The 12010-nt window shown below is 49.9% G+C and overlaps 1 protein-coding gene across 2 annotated transcripts in view; it reads right to left on the reverse strand.

The window, feature by feature from the left end:
* Window positions 1-11000: 11000 nt before the first annotated feature.
* The window catches only part of INSYN1 (inhibitory synaptic factor 1), a 113244-nt gene continuing 112234 nt past the window's right edge, over window positions 11001-12010 (reverse strand). For both annotated transcript variants that reach the window (XM_042851576.2, XM_005312672.4), the window contains exon 4: window positions 11001-11651. The gene's annotated coding sequence lies outside the window, so the exon portion shown is untranslated. The remainder of the gene's footprint in view (window positions 11652-12010) is intronic.

Consider the following 12010-nt stretch of genomic DNA (forward strand, 5'->3'; position numbering starts at 1 on the left):
CCCTCGGTGTCTTTATTGGTGCCAAGCACACCGGGCGACGAACCCCCTGTTTGCCATCTCGGGGCCCAGTTCTGGGTCAGGCAACAAGCCCGTCTCAACAGCAGAGTCCCAGTGGCTCTGTGCCTTTGGACCCAGCCTTACTCAACTCAGACACCAGGGATTCCCAACCACCTCAGGCAGGGGTTCTCAGCCTTTTTCTTTCTGAGGCCCCCCCAACATGCTATAAAAACTCCATGGCCCACCTGTGCCACAACAACTGATTTTCTACATATAAAAGCCAGGGTCGGCATTAGCGGGTAGCAAGCCAGGCAATTGCTTGGAGTCCTATGCCACATGGGCCCTCATGAAGCTACATTGCTCAGGCTTCGGCTTCAGCCCCAGGTGGCAGCACTCAGGGCCCTGGGCTTCAGGCCCATGCAGTGGGCTTCAGCTTTCTACCCTGGGCCCCAGCAAGTCTAATGCTGGCCCTGCTTGGCAGCCCCCCTGAAACCTGTTCACAGCCTCCCAGGGGGCCCCAGGCCACTGGTTGAGAACCACTGACCTAAGAGGCTCACATGGTCCCATGCCGTGGCAATTGGGCACCAGACACAAGTGAACGTAGCCTCACTTGATGAGTCGGGCTGGGGAAGGGCAGCTGGTCAGTGGCAGCAGAGCCATGGATATTACTGAGCCCAGCTCCCATGGGCCTTTGGCCACCCTGTCTGGGAGGTTTTCCCTTCCGTCCCTTCCCCCTCTCAGTCCCAGTGCTTGTACTCTCAGCAGGGATTGGGTTTGCTCTGGGTGTCGCCTTCACTCAATCCCCAGCCCTGCTGCCTCCCCTGATCCTCACATGCAGTAATCAAGAGGATACCAGCTAGCACTTTGGGGCCTGATCTTGCAGACCTGGGCTCAGCATTTTGATGGGACACTTCCGGACTGGACAGCTGAACAAAGGGGGCAGATCTGGAGACCAGTGGCTTGTGCTTATGCACAGGCCTGGTATAGTGCAGTGCAAGTGTAATCCACACACCTCCTGGCTGTGGTGTTCTGTCCCCTCTAGTGACACCGAGACCACATAGAGATTAATAAGTCTGCTACAGCCTTAGCTAATAGCCATGTGCCTTTTAGCGCATGAGGTAGAGACTCATGCATTTAGCTGTAGAGATCCCAGGTTCGATTCCGCCCACCGAGAACTGGGGTCTGTCGGTATTACACAAGTTCCCCCAAGGCTGCCCCATCACCATGCCATACATCTGACCTGCTGGGAAGCACCTTGAATGGCAAAAGAATTGTCTGTTCTTAACAGCCTGTTCCATCTCCAGCCTCTCTGCTGGCAAATTTCTATTCCATGGGCAATTCCAATGTTTGTTTTCATTCCGAAGCTGAACAAAAAGTCAGTTTGTTTCAATCTGGAAACATCAGAACATTTCATTTCAACAATCTGACAAATTGTTTACCTCTCCCCAGAAAGTTTCAGATTTTGAAGAACTTTCCTGTGCTGAATTGTGCCAAAAAGTCAAAGTCTCAATTTTTTTGTAAACTGAATATCTATAAAAAAGTTTAGGTCAATCAAAATGTTTCATTTCAATAGTTTTTAAATGTTTTGATTTTGGCTTTGGTTTTCTCTCTCACACACAAAAGGTGGAACCCAAAAGTCTTTTGAATCGGAAAACCAGGATTTTTCATTTCTAAAAACATCAAAATGGAACATCTTAATTTCAGACACTTTCCCGTCAAAATCAGCATGTTCCCATGAAATGTTCTGATTCTGATGTAACAGCGTTTGCTGATGGAAAACGTCCTTCAAAAGTGAGGGACCAATTACCACTGCTGAAGGAGTGGATTTGCGCTGGGGCCCATTCACCCAAGGGAGCTGGCAGTATTTATGGAGTTGTACAGCACTATGTGTAACATTAGACCAGGGGAGGTGCAGATGTGGGCATCCTAAACTCCGTATGACACAATAATCATCTGTCTTAGAACAGCCTGTTACAGCGTTGGCTGTTAAGAATTTATTGCTAATACTATTCTTGGCACCTTTCATAATGAAGTATTAAAGAGTCCAGCTCCATCTATTAGTCATTCATTTAAATGGATCAGATTGTAACAGGCTCAAAGACACCCAGGTGTTTAGACAAAGAATAACAGATGAACTGGAGTAACTTACAAGGGAATTGTTCCACACAGGGTGGGTTCTGGTGCCATCAGGAAGCCGTAAGAGCTTGCCCATGTGACTCATCATTACTGGGATCTCAGCAGAGCACCTGAGCTGGCTGTGTTGGGGAGGGACATCTCCAAAAACCCCAGTGGCCTGATTCTCCACGGCCTGGTAGAACAGCTTTTCATCCCATTTCACACAGGTGTAAGTGGCCAGCCAAAGAGCAGGGGGCCGATTTCCCACTGCCTTGAGTGCTGACGGGGGAGTTGTGGGAGCTCAGGAGGCTAATTCAGAAGAAAGAGTTCCATCGGGCTAGGCTGTGGTTTGCTGCCATGCATCTGGGGGTTTTATATTTAAGAGCCTGCCTACCTGTGGGCATTGAAGGACTAGGACTTTGGAGACCTGGACTGCATTCCTGTCTTGCCTAAGGTCACTCAGCAGGCCAGTGGCTAAGTCGTTATGTGTCTCAGTTTCCCCATCTGTCAGCTTTGGCTAATGATCCTGGCCTCCGTTCGTAAAGAGCTTTGAGATATCACTACACAACAGTTCAGGACAGGAAGAGAAGAGGGAAGCAGAACACAATGATCTAAACTGGGCTCAGTAATCAGAGCAGCACATTCCACCCATAGATCTCAAAGTGGGCAGTCACGCTCCAGCCCAGAGGTGGCTGCATTTCAGTGGCAGGGGAAGCAAGCTATGTATATGGAGCCCTCCCTGACCACAGACGGCTGTTGTAATTGTTCACTCAGATAATGTGCTGAAAGTGCTTAAGAGGGGTTGTCTAAGAACAGTGCATTTTTATTATTCCTCTGTTCTCTGGGCTGGTGCAACCTGGGCCATGACAGGATAGGCTTCCCTGCCCCTCCCTTTTCTTGTGCCTACATTGTGCCCTGCAGGGCCAACTCTAGTGGGGAGAGAAGAGTCCCGGTTGCATGGCCCATTCAGCCCTGGACCCCACTGATGAGGCTGCCCATGGGGGATCGGCAGGGGGGTTCTTGCTCACTGGTGTGGTTGTTTTGTGGGGCTTGGCCCAGAGGGGAACAAGACTGAGGCCACCAGGCTGCCCTTCACAAAGGTCAGAGGACACCGGCCAAGGGGTGACAGTGGCCTCTGCTCACTGCTGAGCCAGCAGGGGTTGAATTCTGCAGAGATGCCGTATCCTGGCTCCCCTGTTCCCCCCACTCCACCAATCCCCCAGGTCCTCATCCCCTCTATATCCCTCTTTCTATTCCCCCAAGCCCCACAATATCCCCAGCCCCCACCCCAGGTCCCCACAGCCCATCCCACTCCTCACTGCCCCCCATTACACTCCCCCATCCCCAGAATCTCTCATCACATGTTACTAACCAGATTACCACGAAGAGGCAGACCCCATTATCTAGGGCGTTCTCTCCTTGTGGGCTGTGTAGAGTACAGTCACCTGACCCCCTCGAGGGAATTCCGCCTGGTAATGGTGGAGATGTTAGTCTAAAGTGGGATCAGGGCTCTTACACAAACCCTTGATTAACACTCCCAGCATTGCCACCTTCGTGTACATGGGATTTAAAGAATGAATCACCTAATAGCGTCTCTACTGCCTGGAATAACCCTCCTACGTTCCTTGTCAGAATAGAGGGAGTGCCAAGCTTTCCGAGGCCTTCAGTGCCTGAGCCCAGGGCCAAGCAGCTGGGTTTGCTAGCAGGATGCTGACAGAGTATGCAGTCACTCAGGGCTTCCTGTAGCCCCAGAATAAAGGGGTTTTAAACCCGAAGCCCAGACATCCCCCTCTCAGGATTCCCAGGGTCTCCCAGCTGGAGACTGGTAAGACAGACCATGACACTACGCAGGGAAGGAGCCCTAGATTTTAAGGCTTGAAGGGACCTGGGAGAACCCAGGCCAGAGAACTCCACCCAGTGATTCTTGCATCCAGCCTGTATCTTGTTGTTACGGCGCATATCATTTACAAAGACATTCAGTCTGGCTGCAGAGATTGACAACAATGCCTCCACCGTCTAACTCTTCTCAGCAGTAGATCTCAAAGTGCTTTAAATGGGAGGGCAGTGTCATTACTTCCATTTGGGGAAACCGAGGCATGGAGCAGGGATGTACCTTGTCCAAGACCACCCAGCAGGCCAGTGATAGAGGCAGAAATAGTTTCCTGATCTCTTGCACCCTAGCCCCCTGCTCTGCACATTAAGCCATACTGCCTCCCATAGGTGATGCTGAATGCACCGCATCCTTAGGTCAGTGGTTCCAATGTTAGTTACCAGAGGAACTGGCGCAATTAGGAAGAGCTGGCTGGAGAATTCCCTGGGGTGGGGTGGGGAATTTTTAAAGCTTTGGACAATGTTTATCAAAACTGTTTTTGTTTGAACGTGTGCTTTTGAAGTCTCATTTCTTTACTTGTTTCTCCTTTTCCCTTCCTCCATCTCTTACCCACATCTCCCTTCCCTGGCCTTCCGCCCCCCCCCCCCCCCGCTTGCCCCTGAAAGAGGGAAGAAAAAAAGGGTAAATTAAAGAATTCCCCAAACCAGAAGGCAATGCTTTTCAGTTTCTGATTTCCAAAAACAACCCTCCCCCCCCGCCCCGCCAACTCAACCAGAAAGTTTCCAAACAAAACCAGAGTTCTGTAAACACCATTTTGATTTCAGAGAAAGGCCATTTTCCAACAAATATTAATTCAAAACATTCTGGCCCACTCCCTCTGTGGCAGACTCCCACGCTACCTTGGAAAGTGTTATCAAAAGGTGTTAGAAAGTTAGGAAGGGTGAAGTTAAGGTGCCTTCGTTAAAACTAATTCTGCCCCCACTTTCCTGTCCAATCCCCACCTCACTGGGGTCGTGGGTAAGACACTGCATCCCATATTCTTTATAGAGATATGCCATAACCAGATCATAATAATAATTATGATGTATTCTGTGCAAGATAGGTCATGCAAGGTGTCATGAGAAAGGTTATGATTTACTGAATATAATCATCCTACCTGTATGGAGGCTAACAGCGGGAGTTTGCCTGGGAGTTCGCTTGGGGAGAGCTCACTGAGGCTTTCATCTGCAGGTTTCTCTGAGTAGTTCCTGCAACAGTTGAGGAAGCTCTTAAGAGGACGGTGATATGGAAGGTGAACGATCAGCTGTTGTAACCTGCACAGGTTGTGCCATGTTTGTCTTTCTTCCACAGGACAGAAGCGACTTTGTCTGTACAAAGTGCAAGCTGGTCTCCATATTGGAAGAGAAGGTTCGAGGCCTGGAGAAACGAGTATCGACTCTGCGTTGCTTAAGGGAAAATGAAGATTTCCTGGACAGACGTCAGGAGATGCTTCTACAGCCACAATGTTCTGAAGATTCAGAGCAGGTGCAGCAAGGACAGAAGGATTGTGAAGAGGTTTGGCAGCATGTGACCTCCAGAAGGAGAAAGAGGAGCGTCCATGCACCAGCAATGGAGATACAGGTGAGCAATCGTTTCCATGTTCTCTCTACAGGTACTAATGCGGAGAGTGGACTAGATGACCCATCTGAGGGAAGGGAGCAGAAGGCGACTCCACCGATTGGAAGGCAAAAGATGCACTGTCCTAGGGATGGGGGTTCCACGACCACCACTCCCAAGAGGAGGAGAAGGGTGGTGGTGGTCGGGGACTCCCTCTTCAGGGGGGCTGAGTCATCTATCTGCCGCCCCGACCGGGAAAACCGAGAGGTCTGCTGCTTGCCAGGAGCTAGGATACACGATGTGACGGAGAGACTGCCGAGACTCATCAAGCCCTCGGATCGCTACCCCTTCCTGCTTCTCCACGTGGGCACCAATGATACTGCCAAGAATGACCTTGAGCAGATCACTGCAGACTACATGGCTCTGGGAAGAAGGATAAAGGAGTTTGAGGCGCAAGTGGTGTTCTCGTCCATCCTCCCTGTGCAAGGAAAAGGCCTGGGTAGAGACCGTCGAATCGTGGAAGTCAACGAATGGCTACGCAGGTGGTGTCGGAGAGAAGGCTTTGGATTCTTCGACCATGGGATGGTGTTCCAAGAAGAAGGAGTGCTAGGCAGAGACGGGCTCCACCTAACTAAGAGAGGGAAGAGCATCTTCGCCAGCAGGCTGGCTAACATAGTGAGGAGGGCTTTAAACTAGGTTCACCGGGGGAAGGAGACCAAAGCCCTGAGGTAAATGGGGAAATGGGATCCTGGGAGGAAGCACAAGCAGGAGAGTGCAAGAGGGGAGGACTCCTGTCTCATGCTGAGAAAGAGGAACGATCGATGAGTTATCTTAAGTGCCTATACACAAATGCAAGAAGCCTGGGAAACAAGCAGGGAGAACTGGAAGTCCTGGCACAGTCAGGGAACTATGATGTGATTGGAATAACAGAGACTTGGTGGGATAACTCACATGACTGGAGTACTGTCATGGATGGATATAAACTATTCAGGAAGGACAGGCAGGGCAGAAAAGGTGGGGGAGTTGCGTTGTATGTAAGAGAGGAGTATGACTGCTCAGAGCTCCGGTATGAAACTGCAGAAAAACCTGAGAGTCTCTGGATAAAGTTGAGAAGTGTGAGCAACAAGGGTGATGTCGTGGTTGGAGTCTGCTATAGACCACCAGACCAGGGGGATGAGGTGGACGAGGCTTTCTTCTGGCAACTAGCAGAAGTTGCTAGATCGCAGGCCCTGGTTCTCATGGGAGACTTTAATCACCCTGATATCTGCTGGGAGAGCAATACAGCGGTGCACAGGCAATCCAGGAAATTTTTGGATAGTGTAGGGGACAATTTCCTGGTGCAAGTGCTGGAGGAACCAACTAGGGGCAAAGCTTTTCTTGACCTGCTACTCACAAACAGAGAAGAACTAGTAGGGGAAGCAAAAGTGGATGGGAACCTGGGAGGCAGTGACCATGAGATGGTCGAGTTTAGGATCCTGACACAAGGAAGAAAGGAGAGCAGCAGAATACGGACCCTGGACTTCAGAAAAGCAGACTTTGACTCCCTCAGGGAACAGATGGGCAGGATCCCCTGGGAGAATAACATGAAGGGCAAAGGGGTCCAGGAGAGCTGGCTGTATTTTAAAGAATCCTTATTGAGGTTGCAGGAACAAACCATCCCGATGTGTAGAAAGAATAGTAAATATGGCAGGCGACCAGCTTGGCTAAACAGTGAAATCCTTGCTGATCTTAAACGCAAAAAAGAAGCTTACAAGAAGTGGAAGATTGGCCAAATGACCAGGGAGGAGTATAAAAATATTGCTCAGGCGTGCAGGAGTGAAATCAGGAAGGCCAAATCACACTTGGAGTTGCAGTTAGCAAGAGATGTTAAGAGTAACAAGAAGGGTTTCTTCAGGTATGTTAGCAACAAGAAGAAAATCAAGGAAAGTGTGGGCCCCTTACTGAATGAGGGAGGCAACCTAGTGACCGAGGATGTGGAAAAAGCTAATGTACTCAATGATTTTTTTGCCTCTGTCTTCACGAACAAGGTCAGCTCCCAGACTGCTGCACTGGGCAGTACTGCATGGGGAGAAGGTGACCAACCCTCTGTGGAGAAAGAAGTGGTTCGGGACTATTTAGAAAAACTGGACGTGCACAAGTCCATGGGGCCGGATGCGCTGCATCCGAGGGTGCTAAAGGAGTTGGCGGGTGAGATTGCAGAGCCATTAGCCATTATTTTTGAAAACTCATGGCGATCGGGGGAGGTCCCGGATGACTGGAAAAAGGCTAATGTAGTGCCCATCTTTAAAAAAGGGAAGAGGGAGGATCCGGGGAACTACAGGCCAGTCAGCCTCATCTCAGTCCCTGGAAAAATCATGGAGCAGGTCCTCAAGGAATCAATTATGAAACATTTAGAGGAGAGGAAAGTGATCAGGAACAGTCAGCATGGATTCATGAAGGGGAAGTCGTGCCTGACTAACCTAATTGCCTTCTATGATGAGATAACTGGCTCTGTGGATGAGGGGAAAGCAGTGGATGTGTTATTCCTTGACTTTAGCAAAGCTTTTGATACGGTCTCCCACAGTATTCTTGCCGCCAAGTTAAAGAAGTATGGGCTGGATGAATCGACTGTAAGGTGGATAGAAAGCTGGCTAGATCGTCGGGCTCAACGGGTAGTGATCAATGGCTCCATGTCTAGTTGGCAGCCGGTTTCAAGTGGAGTGCCCCAAGGGTCGGTCCTGGGGCCAGTTTTGTTTAATATCTTTATTAATGATCTAGAGGATGGTGTGGACTGCACTCTCAGCAAGTTTGCAGATGACACTAAACTAGGAGGCGTGGTAGATACACTAGAGGGTAGGGATCGGATACAGAGGGACCTAGACAAATTAGAAGATTGGGACGAAAAAAACCTGATGAGGTTCAACAAGGACAAGTGCAGAGTCCTGCACTTAGGACGGAAGAATCCCATGCACTGCTACAGACTAGGGACCGAATGGCTAGGTAGCAGTTCTGCAGAAAAGGACCTACGGGTCACAGTGGACGAGAAGCTGGATATGAGTCAACAGTGTGCTCTTGTTGCCAAGAAGGCTAACGGCATTTTGGGCTGTATAAGTAGGGGCATTGCCAGCAGATCGAGGGACGTGATCGTTCCCCTTTATTCGACATTGGTGAGGCTTCATCTGGAATACTGTGTCCAGTTTTGGGCCCCACACTACAAGAAGGATGTGGAAAAATTGGAAAGAGTCCAGCGGAGGGCAACAAAAATGATTAGGGGTCTGGAGCACATGACTTATGAGGAGAGGCTGAGGGAACTAGGATTGTTTAGTCTCCAGAAGAGAAGAATGAGGGGGGATTTGATAGCAGCCTTCAACTACCTGAAGGGGGGTTCCAAAGAGGATGGAGCTCGGCTGTTCTCAGTGGTGGCAGATGACAGAACAAGGAGTAATGGTCTCAAGTTGCAGTGGGGGAGGTCCAGGTTGGATATCAGGAAAAACTATTTCACTAGGAGGGTGGTGAAACACTGGAATGCGTTACCTAGGGAGGTGGTGGAATCTCCTTCCTTGGAGGTTTTTAAGGCCCGGCTTGACAAAGCCCTGGCTGGGATGATTTAGCTGGGAATTGGTCCTGCTTTGAGCAGGGGGTTGGACTAGATGACCTCTTGAGGTCCCTTCCAACTCTGATATTCTATGATTCTATGATTCTATGCATGTATCATTGCTGTATCTGAAGTTAGGAATATTGTCTATGTATCTATTAGGGAGAATGCACTCAGGGAATGGCTACACTTGCAGATGTAGAGCGCTGTGAGTTAAACCAGCCCTCAGAGAGTGCAGTAGGGAAAGAGCTACAGTGTGTTCATGCTGTCAGCTGCAAGTGCACTGGCATGGCCACATTTGCGGCACTTGCAGCGGCATTGGGAGCGGTGCATTATCCCACAGAGCACCACTTCCCATTCTGGCGCTGTGGCTTGTGGGAAGGGTGCGGGGGGTGCGGGACATTCTGGGTCCTGTCCCAACGCCCCATGATGCATCGCTTCGCATCCCAGCAATCTCTGTGCTTCCGTCCACGTTTGGCGCTATCTTTCAATGTTTTTTGTACTGCACGCTCTGTCTTCCCTTTTGGTCTGCGGGAATGGAGCCCGAAGTGCTGAGGAATATGCTGATGAGTCTCAGCAGCACGTCATGTTTGGCAGTTGAGTTACTCCTTAAGCTACAAACTGACAGTGAGGAGTCCGACGATGATGTCAACTCACGTAACGCATATGACACGAGATTGCTTGTGGCATTCATGGACATGCTCACCACCATGGAACGCCGCTTTTGGGCTTGGGAAACAAGCACTGAGTGGTGGTATCGCATCGTTATGCAAGTCTAAGATGACAAGCAATGGCTGGAGAACGTTCGTATGAGAAAAGCCACTTTCATGGGACTGTGTGCTGAGCTTGCCCCCAAGGAGAAGGACACAAGATTGAGAGCTGCCCTGCCAGTGGAGAAGCGGGTGGCTATTGCAATCTGGAAGCTGGCAACGCAGGACAGCTACCGATCAGTCGCTAACCAGTTTGGAGTGGGAAAGTCGCCTGTTAGAATCGTGTTGATGCAAGTTTTCAGGACCATTAATCACATCCTGCTCAGAAGAACCATGACTCTGGGTAACGTGCATGAAATTGTGGTTGGCTTTGCACAAATGGGTTTCCCTAACTGCCGAGGGGTGATAGATGGGACAGATATTCCAATTCTGGCACCAGCCCACCTAGCCTCCGAGTACGTTAATCGGAAGGGGTATTTCTCTATGGTTCTCCAGGGGCTTGTGGATCACCGTGGGCATTTCATTGACATTAACACAGGCTGGCCCAGAAAGGTGCATGACGCACACACCTTTCAGAACACTGGCCTGTTCAGGAAGCTGCAATCCGGGACTTTCTTCCCAGACCAGAAGATCACCGTAAGGGAAATTGAAATGCCCATTGTGACCCTTGGAGACCCCGCTTACCCTTTAATGCCGTGGCTCATGAAACCCTACACAGGGAGCCTTGACAGCAGCAAGGAGCATTTCAACAACAGGCTGAGTCGGTGCAGAATGACTGTGGAGTGTTCCTTTAACCGTTTAAAGGGCCGCTGGTGCTGTCTGTATAGGAAGCTGGACCTGGCCGATGACAACATCCCCACGGTTATTTCTGTGTGCTGTACCCTCAATAACATTTGTGAAGGAAGGGTAAAAGATTCACTCAGACATGGAACTTGGAAGTTCAACACCTGGAGGCTGAATTTGAACAGCCAAAGAGCAGGGCTATTAGAGGGGCCCAGCGCGGGGCTGCAAGGAGCAATTTGAGGCTGAAAGCCACCAGTAATGTTTGGTGCCCTGCACGGGAGTGAAGAGTGGTGGTTCCAATGTTAGTAGGAATCTGTGTTTGCTACATTGACTTGCAGTGCCTGTTGCTTTCCTGGGCTAAGGTATCTTTTACTTAATGCAATAATAAAGAATGTTTTCAAAGCCAAAAAATCCATTTATTTAAAAGAAAATTCATTTATTGAAAAGAAACACAACTGCTTGGGAAACAGAAAGGGCAAGGGGGTGGAGTGGGGAACAGTTCAATCACAGATTTGGGTATGTCCTGTTATCATACTCTGCCTTCCTGTCTGGAGTGCTGTGCAATGAGTGCTGCACTTCAGGCTGGCTAAAATGCATGGTGATTGGGGTTGAGTGCAGTGGGTAAGGGTTGTAGTTTGCAGGTGAAGCTACAGGTGTTGGAGGCAGCTGGTGGCGATAAGAACCTGGATGTGGGGGAAAGTGGGTTGGAGGTGACATGGCGGCACAAGGGAAAGAGTTTTGGGACAAGGGCTGCAGGGGGAAGGGCGGGCGTGGTAGTGCTCCACCTGCATGGCTACGAGCACCTGTATCGAGTCCGCTTGGCATAATGCTTAGCAGCTGCTCTGTGCTTTGGTGCCGATGATCCGCATTCTTCTGGCAGATCCTCCTTTCACTCTCCTGCCACTCCTGTGCTTTTTGATTTTCATTAAGGGACTGCTGCATTACTTCATGCAGCATGTCCTCTTTGCTTGTACGTGGCCTCTTCCAATCCTTTGGAGTCTTTCGGCCGGTGATAACATGGATGGCTGAGATCTCAAGGTTGCATCTGTAAAGGCAAAATGCAACACTTAACAGAGGCAGCATTGTTCACACTATACAGAGCAATGATTCACCTGTACTTAAAGACAAGCACAGTCTACACAATAGCAGAATTTGCCATCCCAAAGCAAGCGTACATAAGCCACAGGAGCACCAAAATGGTGAGTAAGCACAGGGGCAAGGGGACTGATTGTTTCACAGCTGTACTGTCCTCTGGGGTTCTGTGCCTTGGAGAGAGCTAACAGCTGCAGGGGGCCCCTATACTGAACACTGTCCCCACATTTTCCACAGGAGTTCCACCTGGAAGATATCTCGCTGCTGAGGGTGACCTGGGAACCAAGGGAGGGTCTTCTACTGCAATGTGGC

This window comes from Chrysemys picta, chromosome 10, assembly GCF_011386835.1.
Source record: "Chrysemys picta bellii isolate R12L10 chromosome 10, ASM1138683v2, whole genome shotgun sequence".
In the NCBI taxonomy this organism is placed as follows: domain Eukaryota; kingdom Metazoa; phylum Chordata; order Testudines; family Emydidae; genus Chrysemys; species Chrysemys picta.